Consider the following 22,877-nt stretch of genomic DNA (forward strand, 5'->3'; position numbering starts at 1 on the left):
TATCTTTTCAAGGTACCAAGTTCGGAAAGCTTTGAAGTCGGGCATTTATCCTTTTTCTAAATCCTGCTGGGGCGGGGGGAGCGCCGGGGGAGGGGGGGAAACAACCTTAAAACAACAACCGTTTTCTTTCTGCTGGTATTAATGTGCAAAATGCAGGTTTTAAAGAAGACTTTGTTGCAGAATTTCCGCTCTGAATGCTGAGGGATTATTCCCTCTCTCTCCCCCTTGCCCAATTTTTCCCTTTTCTCCCCCCCACCTTTGGAAGGGAAGTTCACTGTAAGTTGAAAAGCAAACAAACAACAAAAGAATTTTCACGTACAAAGCCGATGGGTACGCTTCAGTCCCCTCGGTGGAGTCACGCAGGTTCCGACCACAGTCTGTTTTGTACCGTACATCAATCCGCACTCGTGATTGTTACCGTACACCTGTATGTAATTTCTGAAGTTCACCGGGCCCAGGCAAACTATATCTAGAAACTGCGCTGATTAAAAAAAAAAAAAGTTCAGGGGAAGGGATTTCCTCGCTTTCAAATAAAAATGTGCAGTGGAGCGCTTACTAAGTAAACAGAAAACATGGGCAGCTGAGAAATCAATTTAGCTGAACAAACAATGTTCCATGTAATGAACTACTAATTATCCTTTTATGCCATGTCAGTCTGAGTGATTACAGAGCTGTGCAGTTTAATTTGACGTCTGAGCATTGCCTTGCTCCATTAGCCTCATATAAAGCTGCAACATGTTCAAAAAAAAAGGGAGGAGGGGGCCTGTATTTATCTAGAACTAAGTTAGCACCTGTAGCAACAACAAGAAGAGAATCTTCTAGTCTTTTAAAATGTCATAATAATGATGAAGACAGGATATGGTGACCTAAGGAAGTGCAGTCAATCAATCAGTGGTATTTATTGAGCACTTACCGTGTGCAGAGCACTGTACTAAGCACTCAGGACAGTGCCTGGCAGATAGTAAGCACTTAACAAATACGATGATGATGATTATTATTACACTATAACTATATAACAGACACATTACCTGTCCGTAACGAGCTTACAGCCTAGAGGAAGTACAAGCTAATACAAGCTGGGTTGGTTGGATGAAAAGACCTCTCATAACTGATGATGTCACGTGCTTGTGGGACCCCCTAAAATCAATCAGTGGTATTTACTGAGCACTTACTATGTGCAGAGTACTCTACTAAGCACTTGGAAGAGTACAGTACAACAGAATAAACAGACATGTTCCCCGCCCATAACGAGTTTCCAGTCTAGAAGGCTTTCACGTACCAAAATCTTCTCAGCTCAGATACCGAAAGACTGCACAAATCCTACCCAGCTCCTGTAGGGCAGCAGCGAGTCCACAAGCCAGTCTTTTAAAAAGTTGCAAATTACTTATAAATCATTGCAATCCAATATACTATTATAACATGAACAAAAACAGATGAAATTGGTGAAGAGTACACTTTTCCTTCCCCTCTCAGGGTCGCACCTGGAGAGTTTCCTGGAATCTACCAGTCTCAACTACGGGAGGGAGAGTCAAGCAGAGGCCTACCCATTCCATTCTTTGCTTGGCCAGTGGCTAGCGAGTGGAAGGCCATCTGCTACAAATCAAAACTCATCTGTGCTGGGCAGCAGCAGCATGGGAGAGAGTTGAGGGCAGAGACTCCCCAGACTGAGCCCCCCTTTTCCCAGACTGAGCCCCCCCTTTTCTTCTGCTCCTCCTCCCCTCCCCATTGCCCCTACTCGCTCCCTCTGCTCTGCCACCTCCCTGCCCCACAGCACGTGTGTATATATGTACATATTCATTATTCTATTTATTTTATTAATGATGCATATACTTCTATAATTCTAAGTATTTATATGGATGCTATTGATTCCTGGCTATTTGTTTGGTTTTGTTGTCTGTCTCTCCCATTCTAGATTGTGAGCCCATTGTTGGGTAGGGATTGTCTCTATTTGTTGCCGAACTGTACTTTCCAAATGCTTAGTACAGTGCTCTGCACACAGTAAGCGCTCAATAAATATAATTGAATGAATTGAATGAACGAATGAATGAGACTCAAGTTTACTGCGCGGAAGAAGTAAATCACTTCCCATATTTTTTATCAGGAAAACACTATGGATACACTACCAGAACCATTGCAGATGGATGTGGGACGTTCTTGGGAAAGATGTCCATGGAGTCGCTATGGGCTGGAGACCACTTGAAAACGTATTAAAAGACAAGATGCTTTTCATTAATGTCCTGCCAAAGCAATGTTACTGGCCTTTGCTTTTGGTGGGATGGGGGCAGTGGTCAAGAGTATATGGGAGAAAAATCATTCAATCAATCATAACATTCAATGAGCACAGAAAGCATGGTCCCAAATTCTGAGGGGGGGAAAAAATGGACTTAAAAAAATGGCATTTGTTAAGTGCTTACTATGTGCCAGGCACTGTACTAAGCGCTGGATTAGATACATGTGAATCACATCCCACATGGCCCTCACAGTCTTCATTGCCATTTTACAGATGAGGTAACTGAGGTCATACAATTACTCTCCCCATTTCAAAGCTTTACTGAAGGCACAACTCCTCCAAGAGGCCTTCCCCATGTCCACTTTTATAATGATGTTGGTATTTGTTAAGTGCTTACTATGTGCTGAGCACTGTTCCAAGTGCTGAGGTAGATACAGGATAGTCACGTTGTCCCACGTGAGGCTCACAGTCTTAATCCCCATTTTACAGATGAGGTAACTGAGGCACCGAGAAGTTAAGTGACTTGCCCAAAGTCACACAGCTGACAGTTGGCAGAGCCAGGATTAGAACCCATGACCTCTTACTCCTAAACCCGTGCTCTTTCCACTGAGCCACTCTGCTTCCTTTTCTTTAACTCCCTTCTGCATCACCCTGACTTGCTCCCTTTATTCGTCTCTTCGCCCAGCCCCATGCCACATATCTGTACATATCTGTAATGTATTTATATTCATGTCTGTCTCCCCCTCTAGACTGTAAGCTCGTTGTGGGCAGGGAATGTGTCTGTTTATTGTTGTATTGTACTCTCCCCAGCGCTGAGTACAATAAGCGTTCGATAAATATACTGCCTGACTGACTGACCCAACCCCTTGCCCCTGGCCTCAAAGTAGAAAGGAGGGGAGGACACACCTAGATTAAGAGAAAAGAAAGAAAACAGACTAAAAAGGAAAATGATTAATGTTAATTTTAAAGAAAGCAACTGTTAGCTAGTGGTCCATGGGATTGTAAACTCCTCAAGCTTAGGGATATGGGTTGTTACTTTTGTTGTCCCTTCAGTTAGTTCTCCGACTGTGTGAGAGCTGCATTTTTGCAGCTTAAGGGAAACACATATGGTCAACTCGATCACTTGTCTGATGACAATTATACACACAAAAGCCAACCCACAGACTTCACTCCTCTAATTCTTACCTTCTCTCTGTACCCCAGTCTCGTCTATTCCACCACTGGCCCCGTGCCCTCATCCTCTTTCGGGCCTGGAACTCCTTCCCCCTCCATAGACAGTCCACTGCTCTCTCCACCTTCAAAACCCTCTTAAAATTACATCTCCTCCAAGAGGCCTTCCCTAACTATGCCCTTTATTTCCCCTCTCTGCCCTCCCCTCTGCATCGACTATGCACTTGGCTGTATACTCCTTAAGCACTTTGATACTCACCCCAACCCCACAGCACTTCTCCTTACGCGCTATTATTTCTCCTATCTGCAATTCACTTTAATATCTGTCTCCCTCTGTCGACTGTTAGCTCCTTTTGGGCGGGGATTGCACCTACCAACTCTGTTGTATTGTTCTTTCCGAAGTGCTTAGTACAGTGCTTTGCACACAGTAAGTACTCAATAGATACAACTGATCGATGAATTGATTGAAAACCATTTCTTCCAAGACCACATCACACTGGGTCCAGTCCGACGTGTGGTCAGAATAATGCTCTTCAATTCTGTGATCCCGTTCTACCCAGAACATGAAGGAAAAACATAGATGCCAGCAAAACTGAAGGGGCTCTTCCCAAGCCCCTAGATCATTGTTTTCCACTCAGTAGGTGCTCAATTCATACTTCTGCATGAATAAATAAGTAGGGCTTGTAGTAATCCTCTGTTTATTCAGACCCCCCTCGCTCCAGGCCCAGATACTCTGATCTCACTGGCCACAACCTTCCCAAAATTCCAAATGTTGGGCAGAAACGGAATGTATCCTCATTCCTCTTCTACTACAACCCAGACTGCAGACTTTGCTCAACCTACTCACTGGACCTTGCTCTCATCTCTCTCTCACTTTGACTTTTTGTTAACACCTATCTGGAATTCTTTCTCCTTCCTAGCCAGCAGACCACTACTCTCCACCTCTTTAAAACCCTATTAATAATTTCAGTGCCTTCCTTGAGAAGCAACGTGGCTCAGTGGAAAGTGAGATCATGGGTTTAAATCCCAGCACTGCCACTTGTCAACTGTGTGACTGTGGGCAAGTCACTTAACTTCTCTGTGCCTCAGTTACCTCATCTGTAAAATGAGGATTAAGACTGTGAGCCCCACGTGGGACAACCTGATTCCCCTGCGCTTAGAACAGTGCTCTGCACATAACATTATTATTGACTGATTTCTCAACTACTACTCTATCTCCCTCCCAACTGCATCACCAATCCACTTGTCTCCTTACCCTGCAAGCACTTACTCCCCCAACCCCAAATTAACATATACAGCAGATCACAATCTCCCCATCTTCAAGGACGCTCTAAAATCACACCTCTTCCAAGAGGTCTTTCCTGACTAAATCATCATTATCTGTAACTATTCACCCTCCCTTCTGCCTTCTATGCATTTGGGTCTTTACCTCTTATTCTCTTTGATTATCTCCCTCACCCCTACCCCAACTTTTCAGCACTTATGTATATATCATTAATAATAATTGTGGTATTTGTTGAGCGCTAAATATATGCTCCGCACTGTACTAACCGCTGGGATGGATACAGGCAAATTGAGTTGGACAGACCCTGTCCCAAATGGGGCTCAGTCTCAATCCCCATTTTCCAGATAACTGAGGTAACTGAGGCATAGAGAAATGAAGTGACTTGCCCAAGGTCATGCAGCAGACGAGTGGCAGAGCTGGGATTAGAACCCATTACCTTCTGACTACCAAGCCCATGCTCTATCCATTATACCATTCTGCTTATACTCTCCCACTTCCCTATCTGTAATTGATTTTAATGTCAGTCTCCCCAGCTTAATTGCTTGCTCTTTAGGGGCAGGTAGTGAGTCTACTAACAATATTGTATTGTGCTCTGCTCAGAGTAAGTGTTCAAAAAATATCACTCATTGATTGACAGGGTATGTACACATAACACATATTTAGTTGCCATTGTTTTTACGAGATGTTCTTCCCCTCCACTCTATTTATTGCCATTGTTCCTGTCTGTCCGTCTCCCCCGATTAGACTGTAAGCCCGTCAAACGGCAGGGACTGTCTCCAGGTGTTGCCGACTTGTTCATTCCAAGCGCTCAGTACAGTGCTCTGCACATAGTAAGCGCTCAATAAATACTATTGAATGAATGAATGAATAACCGTTTTTTAGAAAAATGTTATGGACAGGAGTGGGAAAAGGCTGGAGGCAGCTGATGCAGTAGTAAAAATGGGATCATTATTATTTTTTATTATTATTATTATGACATTTGCTAAATGCATACTCTGTGTAAAGCATTGCTGCAAGTGTTGGTGCAGGTACAAGTTAATCATGCCAAACATAGTCCCTACCCCACATGGGGCTAATAATCTAAGTAGGAGACAAGACAGACATTGAATTCCCAATTTTAAAGAAGAGGAAACTGAGTCACAGGGAAGTTAATGACTTTCCCAAGCTAATATAGCAGACAAATGGCAGAGCCAGGACTAAAACCCAAGTCCTCTTATTCCCAGGCCTGTGTTCTGCTACCTGTCTGCTGTGTGACCCTGGGCAAGTCACTTCACTTCTCTGTGCCTCAGTTCCCTCATCTGTAAAATGGGGTTGAGACTGTGAGCCCTACATAGGACAGGGACTGTGTCCAATCTGATTAACTTGTATCTATTCCAGCGCTTAGAAGAGTGCCTGGCACATAGCAAGCGCTTAACAAATACCACAATTATTATTATTATTTCCAGTAGGCCCCAATACTCCTCAGTGTCAAGTACTTGGACCAATGTGGTTGCATTTAGAATGGGTAGATTCCAGAGATATTGTGGTGATAGAAACACCAGGATTTGGTGACTTTCTGAATATGCGTGTGAAAGGAGAGAGATGAGTTGAAGATAATGCCAAAGTTGCAGAGGGAATGGTATTATTGTCTACAGTAATGAAAAGATCTAGACTCCATTTATTGCCACTGTTCTTGTCTGCCCGTCTCCCCCGATTAGACCGTAAGCCCGTCAAAGGGCAGGGACTGTCTCTATCTGTTGCCGACTTGTTCATTCCAAGCGCTTAGTACAGTGCTCTGCACATAGTAAGCGTTCAATAAATACTATTGAATGAATGAAATGAATGAATGAAAAGATCAGGGGAAGGAGAGGGTTTGGGTAAGAAGCTAAGGGAGTTTAAAATTGAATGTTAAATCTGAAGCGTTGGAGGGAGAATCCAATTAGAGATTCATTCATTCAGTAGTATTTATTGAGCGCTTACTATGTGCAGAGCACTGTACTAAGCACTTGGAATGTACAACTCAGCAACAGACAGAGACAATCCCTGCCCACTGACGGGCTTACAGTCTATGTCCTGAAGGCAGGAGAAAATATGATACTGCAGGCAAGGAGGGCAGGATGGGAGAGAAAGATTTGGGAGTCATCCACATAGAGGTGGAAGTTGAAGCTGTGAGACCAAATGAGTTCTCCAAGAGAGTGGGTGTAAATAAAATGGGACCCAGCACTGAGCCTAGAGGGATGTCACAGTTAAGAGGTGAAAGGTCTCCTTTCAGATGTTGGTATTTGGGTCTGTACACCTTGATCGTTACCCCACCCCCAACTCCACAGCACTTGTGTACACATCCTTATACTCTGCCACATCCCCCATCTGTAATTTTTGTTTTCTTTATACACCCTAGATTAGACTAAGCTCCTTGTGAGAAGGTATTTCGTCTACCAACTCTATTGTTTTGTACTCTCCCGAAGCACTCGATACCGTGCACTACACAAAACAAGTGCTCAGTAAATACCACAGACTGATTGAGATGGCAAACGAGATCAAGGAGCAGGCAGAGAGGTAGGAAACGAGGAGAAAACGGTGCCATTGAACCCAAGGTTACGTAGTGTTTACAGAAGAAGGATGTGGTCCACAGGGTCAAAGGCCGTTGAGAAGTTGTGATGGCAGTCCAATAGCCTCCACATTCAGGAGGGGGAAGAGAATGACAAGAGAGTCACTTTGAGGTGGTCCTCCCTGAGGAAAGTGCAGTTAGTGCTATGGATGGCAGGTTTCGGAGCTCAATCAGCAGGAACGATTACAAATCTACCATTTATTTATTTATATTAACGTCTATCCTCTCCCCACTGACTTTAAGTTCCTTGTGGGCTGGGAATGGGTCAGTTTATTGCTGTATTGTACTCTCCCAAGGGCTTGGCATGGTGCTCTGCCCACAGAAAGCGCTCAATAAATATGATTGAATGAATGAATGAATGTGATGTAGGAGGACCGTGTAATTAATGCTGTAGATGGCGGATTTTGGAGCTCAGGCAATCAGGAGGAAGGATTAGGGAGGACACTACCAGCACGATTGCAGTTGGAGAGTGGGGCGCTCTGGGAGAGATGTGTCCATGGGTCAGAAACGACTCGACAGGTTAAGACAAGACAAGAGAAGACCCACATAGTTGAAGGGGGAAACCCTCTTCCACCTTGTATGCAAGAGAAGGTAAGGCATGTGCCTGGGAAAACTGGACACAGGGGAGGTCTGTGCTGAGACCGTGGACAGACACTGGGAGTCAGAAGGTCACGGTTCTGATCTTGGCTCCCCCATATGTCTGCTGTGTGACATTGAGCAAGTCACTTCACTTCCTTGGGCCTCACTTACCTCATCTGTAAAATGAAGATTAAGACTGTGAGTCTTATGTGGGACAGGGACTGTGTCCAACCTGACTAGATCGTATCTACTCCAACACTCAGGAAAGTGCTCAGCACATAGTATGCACTTAACAAGTACCAAATTATTATTATTAAGGAGCAGTCAGAGATGATCCTGAGTGAGATTGAAGATACCCTCAAGGTTCAGCAGCCTGGATTCCAGAAAAGAGAGGCTTCTGCCCCTGAGGGAGAGAAAGGACACTGAGAGCTCCTGCTTCCAAATGAGTCAGAGAGAGTGATCCTGGAACCTCGGAGGTGTGTTCAAAAAAGGGAAAAGGACTAGAGGAATTTGAGCCCTGAAACACCTGAAGGGAAGTAGGAGAGTCCTGGGGGTGGGGGAAAGAGGAGGGAATATTGGAGCTAGGGAAAGACCATTTCAACTCAAATTAATTTCACTTTACCAAAATGAGAATCCATTAAACAACGATAATAATAGTATTTTTTAAGAGCTTACTATATGCCAGGCACTGTACTAAGCGCGGGGGTGGATACAAGCAAATTGGGTTGGACCCAGTCCCTGTCCTACCTGGAGCTCACAGTCTTCATCCCCATTTTACAGATGAGGTAGCTGAGGCACAGAGAAGTTAAGAGGCTTGCCAAAGGTCACCCAGCAGCCGAGTGGCAGAACGGGGATTAGAACCCATGACCTTCCGACTCCCAGGCCCGTGCTCTATCCACTGTGCCATGCTGCTTCTCTATTATTATCGAGATTGCAGAGCTCCTGCGGTAGGGGCTGGAGGAGGAGCTCCACGTATTTGGGAGACATATGGACCTATGGGCCGTGGGAGGGGGAAGGAGTCCTTTTTTCCAAAAGCTTCCTGCAGCCAGCCCTGTAGGAGTGGTAGGCAAGTCTCCAGTGATCCCCACAACTTGGAGGAGAATCCTGGGCTTCACACGAAGGGGGTTATAGCTATAGGGTGCCTGGTTTGGGGGTACACTAAGCAGAAGGTCCCCAAATGTTTGTTTCAAGATGAAATAACTGCAGGGTTTTAGAATCAGGATTTGGGCACTCCAAAAGTGACTCCGGAGGCTATTTGGCTGGATTTCAGGGCGGAGGACCCCCAAATAACACCACGGAAGTCTAGGTGAATTAGGATGGGCTTGGCTAGAAGGAGTTTACTGGTGACCTTGGAGAGAGACGTTTTTGTGGAGTAGAGGGGGTGGAAGCCATATGGCGGGGGACTGAGGAGAGAAATGGCGGAGAGGAAGTGGAGACAGTGGGTATAAATGAATCATTCAAAAAATTTGGAAAGGAATGGTAGGAGGGAAGGGAAGCGATGATGGGAAGATCCTGTGCCATCAAGGGAGGGTTGGATTTTTTTTAGAATAAGGGAGAGATGGGCATGTTTGAAAGCAGTGGGGAACCACTGGAGAATGAGAGATTGAAGATGGCAGTCAGGGAAGGGAAAAAGGAAGGAGCAAGAGGTTTAATAAGGAGCAAAGGGATGGGTTAGCATTGCAGGTTGCGTGGCTAGACTTTGAGAGGAATCAGCAGTACTTGTCTTCAGATGCTGCTTGGAAGGCCTTGTGGGCAGAGAGCAGTTCTACCAAGTCTGTGGTATTGTACTCTCCCAGTCACTTAGTACAGTGTTATGCATATCGTAAGCTCTCAATAAACACCACTGATTGTGAGTCAAAGAAGGGGCAGAAGTTAGGGTGGTACGGGAGAGTAATAGTTGCAAGACTCCACTAGGCATTAAAACAATCTACACATAAGAGAAATGGCAGACTATAAGTACATAAGTGTACATATGTGCATATGTACATGTAGAAGCAGCGTGGCTCAGTGGAAAGAGCCTGGGCTTCGGAGTCATAGGTCATGGGTTGGAATCCCGGCTCCGTCACTTGTCAGCTGTGTGACTGTGGTCAAGTCACTTAACTTCTCTGTGCCTCAGTTACCTCATCTGTAAAATGGGGATTAAGACTGTGAGCCTCGTGTGGGACAACCTGTATCTACCCCAGCACTTAGAACAGTGCTCTGCACATAGTAAGCGCTTAACAAATACCAACATTATTATAAGTGCTAAGGGAATAGGGTGAGTATCAAAGTGACTGATTACTTAGACTGTGAGGCCCATGTAGGACAAGGACTGTGTCCAACGTCATTAACTTGTATCTACCCCAGTGCTTAAAACAGTGCTTGAGACACAGTACGTACCGAGAAGCACGATGGTCTAGCGGATAGAACACGGGCCTGGGAGTCAGAAGGTCATGAGTTCTAGTCTTGGTTCTGCCGCTTGTCTCCTTTGTGGCCCCGGGTAAGTCACTTCACTTCTCTGGGCCTCTGTAAAATGGGGATTGAGACTGCGAGCCCCAAGTGGGGCAGGGACTGTGACCGACCCGATTTGAGAAGCAGCATGGTTTAGTGGAAAGAGCCCGGGCTTGGAAGTCAGGGGTCGTTGGTTCCAATCCCAGCTCCGCCACTTGTCAGCTGTGTGACTTTGGGCAGGTCACTTAACTTCTCTGTGCCTCAGTTACCTCCTCTGTAAAATGGGGATCAAGACTGTGAGCCCCACGTGGGACAACCTGATTACCTTGTATCCCGCCCAGGACTTAGAACAGTGCTTGGCACATAGTAAGTGCTTAATAAATGCCATCATTATTATTATCGTAGTGAGTGCTTAACAAATGCTATCATTACTATTATTATGATTTGCCTGTATCCACCCCAGTGCTTAGTACAGTGCCTGGCATGTAGTAAGTGCTAAATACCACACATTATGAAACAACCATAATAATGATAAAGATAATACTAACAACAAATACCATATTAATAATACCCCACTTTATATCATCAGTGGCATTTATTGAGTGCCCTTCATTTCTCTCGACTGTAAACTCTTTGTAGGTAGAGAACGTGTCTGCTAACTCTGTTGGACTGTACCCTCCCAAGTGTTTAGTACACTGCTCTGCACATAGTAAGTGCTGAATAAGTACCACTAATATCTGATACACTTTCACTCTCTTCATCTTCAAAGCCCTACTAAAATCACATCTCCTCCAAGACATCGTTCCTGATCATTCCCCTAACTTCCCTGTCTAAGACTTTCCTTCCTCGTCGTCTATACACTACGGTATGTATCCCTTTAACACTTAGATATTTATTCATTCATTCAATCGTATTTATTGAGCGCTTACTGGGTGCAGAGCACTGTACTGAGCACTTGGAAAGTACAATTCAGCGATAAATAGAGACAATCCCTTCCCAACAATGGGCTCACAGTCTAGAAGGGGGAGACAGAAATCAAAACAAGTAAACAGGCATCAGTAGCATCAATAGAATTATAGATATATACACATCATTAATAAAATGAATAGAATAATAAATATGTACAAATATACATAAGTGCTGGGGGGGTGGAGTAGAGGGAGAGAGTCAGGGTAATGGGGAGGGGAGGAGGAGCAGAGGAAAATGCTCTGGACATGTCACTCCCCTCCTCAAAATAATAATGTTGGTATTTGTTAAACGCTTACTATGTGCAGAGCACTGTTCTAAGCGCTGGGGTAGATACAGAGTCATCAGGTTGTCCCACATGAGGCTCATAGTTAATCCCCATTTTACAGATGAGGTAAATGAGGCACAGAGAAGTGAAGTGACTCGCCCACAGTCACACAGCTGACGAGTGGCAGAGCCGGAATTCGAACCTATGACCTCTGACTCCCACGCCCGTGCTCTTTCCACTGAGCCACGCTGCTTAGTTGCCTATCAACCTTAATATGAAGCAAAAACTCCTCGCTATCGGCTTCAAAGCTCTCTATCACCTTGCCCCCTCCTATCTCACCTCCCTTCTCTCCTTCTGCATCCCAGCCCGCACACTCCACTTCTCTGCCACTAACCTCCTCACCGGGCCTCGTTCTCGCCTGTTCCACCGTCGACCCCCCAGCCCACGTCCTACCACTGACCTGGAATGCCCTCCCACCTCACACCCGCCCAACTAACCCACTTCCCCACTTCAAAGCCCTACTGAAAGCTCACCTCCTCCTGGAGGCCTTCCCAGACTAAGCCCCCCCTTTCCTCTGCTCCTCCTCCCCTCCCCACCATCTCGACTCCTTCCCTTTGCTCTTCCCCCCCCCCCGTCCCTTCCCCACAGCACTTGTGTATATATGTACTTATTTATTATTCTATTTATTTTATTAATGATGGGTATATATCTATAATTCTATTTATTTATATTGATGCTATTTATGCCTATTTACTGGGTTTTTTTGATGTCTGTCTTTCCCCTTCTAGACTGTGAGCCCGTTGTTGGGTAGGGATTGTCTCTATTTGCTGCTGAATTGTACTTTCCAAGCATTTAGTACAGTGCTCTTTAATAGTAATAATAATGTTGGTATTTGTTAAGCGCTTACTAGGTGCCGAGCACCGTTCTAAGCGCTGGGGGAGATACAGGGTAATCAGGTTGTCCCACGTGGGGCTCACACACTTTTAATCCCCATTTTACAGATGAGGGAACTGAGGCACAGAAAAGTTAAGTGACTTGTCCACCGTCACACACTCAATAACTACGATTGAATGAATGAATAAATGAATGAAAAGAGGGTCTTAGTTTGGGATATTCGCTCCTCTTCCACAGTGTTTATGTACTCATTCTTCTTCAATTTATTTTAATGCCTGTCTACCCCTCTAGTCTGTAACTCCTTGTGGGCAGGGATTACGTCTACTGATTCTATTGTATTGTGCTCTAACCAAGCACTTAGTACAGTGCTCTGCATATAGTCAGTGCTCAAGAAATATCACTGATTGGCTGACTATTGGGTATGGACCCAAGAGCATAGGCCATGCAAAAGGAAGGGTGAATATGGTGGGGAAATGGGGAGTTCGGTAGGGCTTCCTTGAGACAATGAGCTCAATGTGGGCAGGGAATGTGTCTCTTTCTTGTTATATTGTACTTTCCCAAGTGCTTAGTACAGTGCTTTGTGCTTAGTACAGTGCTTTGTACACAGTGAGTGCTCCATAATTACAATTGAGTGAATAAATGAAACTAGATGTAAGCACTTAGTATAGTTCTAAACACTACATAAAGTGCTCTGCACTCAGCAAGCTCTGAATAAATACCATTGATTGATTGATATGATTTTAGTTGGGCTTTGAAGAGAGGGAGAGGGGATATAATGAGGTAGGGAGTGGCAGGGCATAGGGAGGATGTGGGCTAGGGATCTTGGGCAAATAGAATCATTGAAAATTGGAACCAATTTTCTCATAGGAACAATGCTATGAAAGGTTTGGTTCCCAAACCAAAGTCAGATACCCTATTTTTACCAAAATGACCTAGGCTTGTGGACTCTATTATAAATGTACTTATATCGTCAGAGACTATTCACAGTAAATTCATTTTAAGCAGGGTATATATCCATTATATCATTATAATGTACTCTCTTAAGCACTTAATACAGTGTTCTGCACATAGTCAGCACTCAATAGATAATGACTAATGGATTGATAGTAAGGTAAGTGACTTTATTTCATGACTTCACCTGGTAAAGAGGAAGGCCACTTGCACCTTGCCTCCGACCCACCCTCTTTTACCATTTTTTTCTCTTCCCTCCTATTGTGGTTTTTTTAATCGTTTCCCCCTTAGCCTGGGCCCCCAGGTGTCCTTCCACCAATCCCCTTGTCCATGCTTCTGGAGCTGGTCTCATACATGAGGCTCATGTTGGAAAGTCAAAATCAGTGTGGTGTAAATCTGAAACAGAGTATTGATTTAGAAACGTAAATGCATTTTTTGTTTTAATTCAAATCCTGTCAGTATAGGCTTCCCTGTGAGGAAATGAACCACCAGTCTGGACAAGGCCACTCTTCACCAAGGACAATGCAAAAAAATCTTCTAGAATCCAAGGAAATCACATTAGTGCTAGAATTATACTCTCTCCCATTAGTGTTGGCGACTTGTGGACAGTTCTTTGTGTGTGTTCTTTTTTCCCCAAACGCTTAGTTCACTTTAGTTTACTCCCTTGGAGAACACATTCGCTACTGTGACTTCAGCTACAATCTCTTATGAGGTTGAATCCCAAATCTACATCTTCAGCTCTGACCTCTCTCCTTCCCTGCAGTTTCACATTTCCTCCTGCTTTGAAGGCATCTCTACCTCGATGTCCTGCCAACACCTCAAATTAAATAGAACTCCTTATATTCCCACCCGATCCCTGTCCAAACCCTGTCTTTCCTATCACTGTAGACAATACCACTATCCTCCCTCTCTCACAAGCCCGTAACCTTGGTATTGTCCTCGACTCATCTCTCTCATTCATTTATTCATTCAATAGTATCTATTGAGCGCTTACTATGTGCAGAGCACTGTACTAAGCGCTTGGAATGTACAAATAGGAAACAGATAGAGACAGTCCCTGCCCACTGAGGGGCTTACAGTCTAATCGGGGGAGACGGACAGACAGAACAATAGCAATAATTCAATCATGCATTCAATCATTCAATCCACATAGTCAGTGCCACCAGATGCTGTCATTTCTATCTTCATCACACTGCTAAAATTCATCCTCTGCTCTCCATCCAAACTGCTACCATGCCGATGCAAGCGCTTGTCCTATCCTGCCTTGACAACCGCATCAGCCTTATTGCTGATCTCCCTGCCTCTTGTCTCTCCCCACTCTAGTCCATACTTCACCCTGCTTCCTGGATCATCTCTCTAAAGAAAAATTCAGTCTATGCCTCCCCACTCCTCAAGAACCTCTAATGATTGCCCATCCACTTCCATATCAAACAGAAACTCCTTACCGTTGATCGACTTTATAGCAATCAATCAGCTTACCCTTCCTACCTCATCTCCCTGATCTCCTACTACATCCCAGCCCGCACATTCCACTTCTTTAGCACCAGCTCACTCATTGTGCCCTGATCTCACCTATCTTGCCACTGACCCTTTTCCCACATCCTCCCCCTCGCCTGGAACTCCCTCTCCATATACACCAGGCCATTAAGCATTATTAAGGTCAAACCTCCGACAAGGAGCCTTCCATGATTAAGCCCTTTTCCGCAGCTCCTTCTCCCTTCTGCATCTATGTGGTAGGATCTGTGGCCTTTGGGCATTTGAAATTTGTTCCACCCTCAACCCCGCGGCACTTAGGTACATCCTTTTAAATGATACATTATAAATTAATTATTTATACTAACGTCTGCCCCCGCCCCCAGACTTGTAAGCTTGTTGTGCGAGAAGCAACAAAGCATAGAGAAGCAGCATGGCAGAGTGAATAGACCATGGGCCTGGAAGTCGGAAGGTCATGGGTTCTAACGTCGGCTCCTCCACTTGTCTGCCGTGTGACCCTGAGCAACTCACTTTACTTCTCTGGGCCTCGGTTACCTCGCATGCAACATGGGGATGAAGACTATGAGCCCCATTTGGGACAGAAACTACATCCAACCCAATTTGCTTGTATCCACCTCAGTGTTTAGTATAGCCTGGCACGTAGTAAGTGCTTAACAGCTACTGCAACTATTATTATCATTATTATTGTCTGCCAACTCTGTTATATTATACAGTCTCAAGAAGTTAGTACAGCGCTCTGCACATAGAACATGCTCAATAAATAGTGGCTAGAGCACTGGCCTGGGCGCCAAAAGACCTGGGTTCTAATCCTGGATCTGCCACTTGTCTGCTGTGTGACCTTGGCCAAGTCACTAAACTTCTCTATGACTCAGTTCCCTCATCTGTAAAATGGAGATTAAGACTGTGAGCCCTGTGTGGGACAGGGACTTTATCCAACCCACTTACGATATAATAATAAAAATAATGTTGGTATTTGTTAGCAGAGAAGCAGTGTGGCTCAGTGGAAAGAGCCCGGGCTTGGGAGTCGGGGGTCATGGGTTCGAATCCCGGTTCTGCTACTTGTCAGCTGTGTGACTGTGGGCAAGTCACTTAACTTCTCTGTGCCTCAGTTTCCTCTGTGCCTCAGTTATCTGTAAAATGGGGATTAACTGTGAGCCTCACGTGGGACGACCTGATTAGCCTGTATCTACCCCAGCACTTAGAACAGTGCTCTGCACAGAGTAAGCGCTTAACAAATGCCAACATTATTATTATTTTTAAGCACTTACTATGTCCCAAGTACTGTTCTAAGCACTGGGGTAGGTACAAAGTAATCAAGTTGTCCCACGTAAAGCTCACAGTCTTCATCCCCATTTTACAGATGAGGTAACTGAGGCACAGAGAAGTTAAGTGACTGGCCCAAGGTCACACAGCTGACAAGCAGTGGAGCCGACATTAGAATCCATGACCTCTGACTCCCGAGACCGGGCTCTTTCCACTGAGCCACGCTGCTTTTCTTGTATCGACTCCAGTGTTTAGTACAGAGCCGGGCACGTAGTAAGTGCTTAACAGATACCACAGTTATTAAATACCATTGATGTTGATGATGATTATGTTGTGTCCGTGGCATTTAGAATACGCTCAAGAAATACCATTACTATCACTAATCTAGGTGGCCCCTAGCCTGAGAAAGTAGAGGAGAAGAGATTCTGGCAATCTAGCTTCTGGTTTCATAGAAATGCCTCGACAGCTGAAAAACAGCCAGAATCATGAATCCAAAGACACCTCTGGGAAAAGTCTAAAACATAAAACCCATTTCATTATAGGAACTTGGCATTAACCTCTCTGTGTTGCATCAATCTTCATTATTGTTATTTTATTCTATGAGGGCATTCCAGGTCACAGCAAGTTAGTAATTTCACCATATCCTTCAGTGCCTAGCTTTATGTAAGCGCTGCTAAGAATAAAATTAAGCAGTGGGAGAAAAACATCAGTTTGGTGTCTAAATTTAGAAAACTTGATGAATAAATCTATTAAATTCATTGTCAGAGAGAGAGAAGAGCATATCGTTGTTTAATGGAAAGATATAATAAATAGAAAATAAGAGGTGATTGTTGTTACCGTTTTTTAGCGCAACATATTTCAATTGAAAGCCCCCAACCCTCTTGTATTTACAAATCAATATTTGAGTGTGAATTTTAATTCACATGATCCTTAACCCATAATGCTAGGCAGGATAATAATGTAGAAAATAGTTATTAAGATTCTTGGATTGGGTCTTTATTTGCCAAGAACAAACAAACATCAACAACAATAAAAAAGGAGCACTGTCTGATGCATTCTAATTCTCGGAGGTCTAAAGATCTTGAAAACCAGGTGCTTCCAAGTATCCTGAATCTTGAAGTGTTCTTCATCTCCTCCCACCAGCCCACTCTCTGCAAACATCTGCCTGCCTTTCAGGGTACCCACAGAAAGAAATTCGCCTAAAGGGGCTCAAACAATGTTCAGATCAGGAAGAGCAGAGAGGAGGATAAAGCTCAGTTTAAATTTTATCGGGCAGTAATAATAATGTTGGTATTTGTTAAGCGCTTACTATGTGCCGAGCACTGTTCTAAGCGCTGGGGTAGACACAGGGGAATCAGGTTGTCCCACTTGGGAGTCACAGTCTTAACCCCCATTTTACAGATGAGGGAACTGAGGCACCGAGAAGTTAAGTGACTTGCCCAAAATCACACAGCTGACAAGTGGCCAAGCCGGGATTGGAACCCACGACCTCTGACTCCTAAGCCGGTGCTCGTTCAGGAGGGGCACGGAAAGATAATATCAAAATTAATATCAAAATTTTAAAATGAATAAATCGGCAGCAGAAAGGGGCAAATCAAAAGGGGGAGTTATTAAAACACATGCCTATGGCAGGCACTTTAGGAGCAAAAACCGATACGGTTTAGAGGAAGAAAATTTGATATGGCTTAAACCAGATCCAAGTTCTACACAAACCCTAAGTTTTAGTGAACTGTAAGCCAAAGTGACGAATGAATATTATATGTGGCTATTAAGAAGTTCTTGAAGCCAATTTAGGGGAGTGGATTCTATGCAAATGATTTTAATATTAGAAGTCAAAAGCTTCAATATCTTCTCAGGAGTTAATCGATTAGACAGAGCTGTGAGCCCCATGTGGGACAGGGACTGTGTATGGCTGGAACGTGTCTACAGATTCTTATATTGTACACTCCCAAGCACTTAGCCTAGCACTTTGCACACAGCAAGCATTCAATAAATATGATTAACTGATCCAACCCAGCACTTGGAATGAATGAAAGAACTTAACAAATACTATTAATTAATCCATCAATTGCATTTATTGAGCATTCATTCATTCAGTAGTATTTATTGAGCGCTTACTATGTGCAGAGCACTGTACTAAGCACTTGGAACGTACAAATCGGTAACAGATAGAGACGGTCCCTGCCCTTTGACGGGCTTACAGTCTAATCGGGGGAGACGGACAGACAAGAACAATAGCAATAAATAGAATCAAGGGGATGAACATCTCATTTAAACAATAGCAAATAAATAGCATCAAGGCGATGTACATTTCATTAACAAAATAAATAAGGTAATGAAAATATATACAGTTGAGCAGACGAGTACAGTGCTGAGGGGATGGGAAGGGAGACGGGGAGGAGCAGAGGGAAATGGGGGAAAAGAGGGTTTAGCTGCAGAGAGGTGAAGGGGGATGGGAGAGGGAATAGAGGGAGAAGGGGAGGTCAGTCTGGGAAGGTCTCTTGGAGGAGGTGAGCTGTAAGTAGGGTTTTGAAGAGGGGAAGAGAATTAGTTTGGCGGAGGTGAGGAGCAAGGGCCTTCCAGGACCGAGGGAGGACGTGGCCCAGGGGTCGACCGCGGGATAGGCGAGAACGGGGGACGGTGAGGAGGTGGGCGGCAGAGGAGCGGAGCATGCGGGGTGGGCAGTGGAAGGAGAGAAGGGAGGAGAGGTAGGAGGGGGCAAGGTGATGGAGAGCCTTGAAGCCTAGAGTGAGAAGATTTTGTTTTGCACGGAGGTTGACAGTTTGCAGATCACTGTACTAAGCTCTTGGGAGTGTACCATAAAATTTATAACAATCATTCTCTGCTCACAATGAGCTTAAAATCTAGATGGGGAGACAGGCATTAATATCAATAAATCAAATTACAGATATGTACATAATTGCCGTGGGACTGGATGGGGGAGATGAATAAAGGGAGCAAATCAGGGCAACGCAGAAGGGAGTGGGAGATGAGGAAAAGAGGGCTTAGTCAGGGAAGGCCTCTTGGAGGAGATGTGCCTTCAATAAGGCTTTGAAGTTGGGAAGACAAGTAATTGTCTTCGGACATGAAGAGGTTAGGGCAGTCCAGGCTGGAGGCAGGTTGTGGGTGAGAGGCTGGTGGAGAGATAGATGAGATCAAGGTACAGTGAGTAGGTTAGCATTAGAAGGGTGACGTGTGTGGGGTGGGGTGGAGCAGGAGAGTAGCGAGGTGTGAGGTAGGAAGGGACAAGTGTTTTAAAGCCAATGGTAAGGAGTTTCTGATGGAATTGGAGTTTCTCGAGGAGTAGGAAAACATGGACTGAATGTTTTTGTAGAAAAACTATCGGACAGGCAGAATGAAGTATGGACTGGAGTGGGGAGACATAGGAGGCTGACACGGTAATCAAGGCCGGATAGGATAAATGCTTGGATTAATGTGGTAACCATTCGGATGGGTAGAGAAGGGAGGATTTTAATGATATTGTGAAGGTTTGACAGACAGGATTTAGTGATAGATTGAATACGTGGGTTGAATGAAAGAGCGAGTCAAGAATAATGCCAAGATCACATGCTTCTGAGGTGGGAAGGATGGTGGTACTGTCTATAGCGACGGGATAGTCTGGGCAACGATAGGGTTTGAGTGGGAAGATAAGTAGTTCTGTTTTGGACATGTTAAGTTTGAGGTGATGGCAGAACAACCAAATAGACATATCTTGAAGCAGGAGGAAATGCAAAACTGTAGAGACGGAGAGAGATCGGGACTGGAGATGTAGATTTGGGTACCATCCGCATAGAGGTGATAGTTGAAGCCGTGGAAGTGAATGAGTTCTCCAAGGGAGTGGGTGTAGATGGAGAAAAGAAGGGCACCTAGAACTGAGCCTTGAGGGACATCCACAGTTAGAAGGCAGAGGAGGAGCCCGTGAAAGATAATAATAATAATAATAACTTTCCACATAGTTCAACCCAACTTTCACTCCAGCATGGGTGAGTTGGGGATCTTGGTGGAAGGGGAGCGCCGGCAGGAAGTAGGCAGTGGGGATATCTGCTGGGATGAAGATTTCTGGCTGAAGAATCACTTAGGGTATCTTTTGTGCCGGACAGCTTCAACGGTAATCCTGAAAATAGGTGGCTTACCCAAGAAGCAGCATGGCCCAGTGAATAGGGCATGGTTCTGGGATTCAGAAGGACCTGGATTTTAATCCCGGCTCCACCACTTGTCAGCTGCAGGACCTTGAGCAAGTCACTTCATTTCTCTGTGCCTCGTTTACCTCATCTCTAAAACTGAGATTAAGACTGTGAGCCCCATGTGGGAAATTGACTGTGCCCAACATGATTAGCTTGTATCTACCCCAGCCCTAAGGACAGTGCCTGGCACATAGTAAAAGCTTAACAAATTACCACACCGAGAAAAAAAAAGGTAGCTAATATGGACAGTAAAGACGTCAGAGGCTACCATTTATAACGCGTAGTACAGTTGTCTGCAAACAGGAAGCGGCAAATGCCAGTACTACTGCTAACAAGGAAGCTACCCCAGAAACCAGAGAAGCAGCGTGGCTCATTGGAAAGAGCCCGGGCTGGGGAGTCAGAGGTCATGGGTTCTAATCCCGGCTCTGCCGTTTGTCTGCTGTGTGACTTTGGGCAAGTCACTTGACTTCTTGGTGCCTCAGTTCCCTCATCTGTAAAATGGGGATTAAGACTGTGAGCCCCATGTGGGACAACCTGATCACCCTGTATCCCCGCCCCACCCCCCGTGCTTAGAACAGTGCTTGGCACATAGTAAGCGCTTAACAAATACCATAAAAAACCCACCTGCTGATCTGTTATTCTATGGTGCTCTGCTGTGCTCACTTTGGCCCGTCTATCTCTGTTATGTTGTATTCTCCCAAGCACTCAGAACAGTGCTGTGCACACAGTAAGTGCTCAATAACTACCACTGATTGATTGATTGATTGATTGAAATGGGTCTATACAGAAGATACGTGCATTTGTGTCATGATATGCTGTACTCCTACCCACCTGCTCAAAGGGCACTGCCCGGGGGGAACCCGACTGGCAAGGGTGACAGAGTGTGAATGTGAATGTGAGAAGCAGCATGCATGGCTCAGTGGAAAGAACCCGGGCTGGGGAGTCAGAGGTCATGGGTTCTAATCTAATCTTGTCAGCTGTGTGACTTTGGGCAAGTCACTTAACTTCTCTTTACCTCATCTGTAAAATGGGAATTAAGACTGTGAACCCCACGTGGGACAACCTGATCACCTTGGATCCCCCGCCCCCAGCGCTTAGATAGAACAGTGCTTTGCACATAGTAAGCACTTAACAAATACCATCATTATTATTATTATTTTGAATGGGAGTGCAGAAACCACTATTCACCAATCATAGTGATTGAGCACTCACTGTGTGCCGAGCACTGTACTAAGTGCTTGGGAAAGTACAATATAACAATAAACAGACATATTCAATCAGGGCCCGAGTTCTGGAGTCTTCATCATCATAATAATAATAATTTTGGTATTTTTAAGCACTTACTATGTGCCAGGCACTGCTGTAAGCAGCTGGGGTGGATACCAGCAAATCAGGTTGGACAAAGTCCCAGTACAACATGTGGCTCACAATCTTAATCCCCATTTAACAGATTAAGTAATTGAGGAACAGAGAAGTTAACAGACTTGACTCAGGTCATACAGCAGACGGGGAAGAGCCAGGATTGGAACCCAGATCCTTCTGATTCCCAGGCCCATGCTCTATCCATTAGGCCATGCTGCTTCTTCATGACCCGGGGGCAGGGAGGTAGTTTGGCCTAGTGGAAAGAGTATGAGACGGAGAGCCAGGAGACTCGTGTTCCTGGCCCTGCTCTGTCATCAGACCTAGACTAATCATTCAGTCGTACTTATTGAGCACTTACTGTGTGCAGAGCACTGTACTAAGCGCTTGGGATAGTACAATACAACAATAAACAGTGACATTCCCTGCCCACAACGGAGCTTACAGTCTAGAGGGAGCTTACAGTCACTAAACTCAATCTCCTTACCTGTAAAATGGAAACAAAATACCTGGGGATAAGGCTAAATTGGGAGCCCCACATGAGAAAGGGATAGGACTTTAACTGATCAACTTGTGGCTGGCTTGGTGGTTTAGCACTTAGTAAATGTGAATATTACTATTATTATTATTGGATCAAAGCTCATTCATCATTTATGATGAGAAACTCCATCATCCTCATCAACTGCTACATAAATTCGAGATACAGGTCTTCCTGGAATTCCCTCACCTTTCAGATTCAACAGATCAGAGCTCTTCCCATCTTCAAAGACCTTCTGAAATTCCAACTCCTCTAATAGGTCATCCCTAATTAATCTCTAATCTCTCCTGATTAGAGTCCCTTAACCTCCACTCTATACCTCTGTGCTACCAAAACCTTAAACCACTCAAAACCTCCCCTATCCCTTGGAAATGGATCTTACGTAAATATTACTTAAGCATTAACTCATGCACATATCCCCTTTCTTCTCTTCCTCCTATGTATTATTTATTTTAGTGTCTGTTTGCCTCAGTAGATTGTAAGGTCCTTGAGGGCAGAGATCATATCTACTAATTCTAATGTCATCTCCCAAGAGATGTTCAGTACAGCGCTCTACCTTGCAGTAGCATCATCATCATCAGTTGTATTTATTGAGCGCTTACTGTGTGCAGAGCACTGGCCTAAGAGCTTGGGAGAGTACAGTACAGAGTTCATAAACACATTCCCTGGCCTCAGTGAG

The 22,877-nt window shown here is 44.7% G+C and overlaps 1 non-coding gene across 1 annotated transcript; it reads left to right on the top strand.

The window, feature by feature from the left end:
* Positions 1–1,463: 1,463 nt before the first annotated feature.
* Positions 1,464–1,601, top strand: LOC114815478. The gene has a single exon (XR_003763259.1). It is a non-coding gene; the product is annotated as a small nucleolar RNA SNORA7 (small nucleolar RNA).
* The last annotated feature ends 21,276 nt before the right edge of the window (positions 1,602–22,877 follow it).

The sequence above is a fragment of the Ornithorhynchus anatinus genome, chromosome 1, assembly GCF_004115215.2.
Source record: "Ornithorhynchus anatinus isolate Pmale09 chromosome 1, mOrnAna1.pri.v4, whole genome shotgun sequence".
Classification (NCBI taxonomy): domain Eukaryota; kingdom Metazoa; phylum Chordata; class Mammalia; order Monotremata; family Ornithorhynchidae; genus Ornithorhynchus; species Ornithorhynchus anatinus.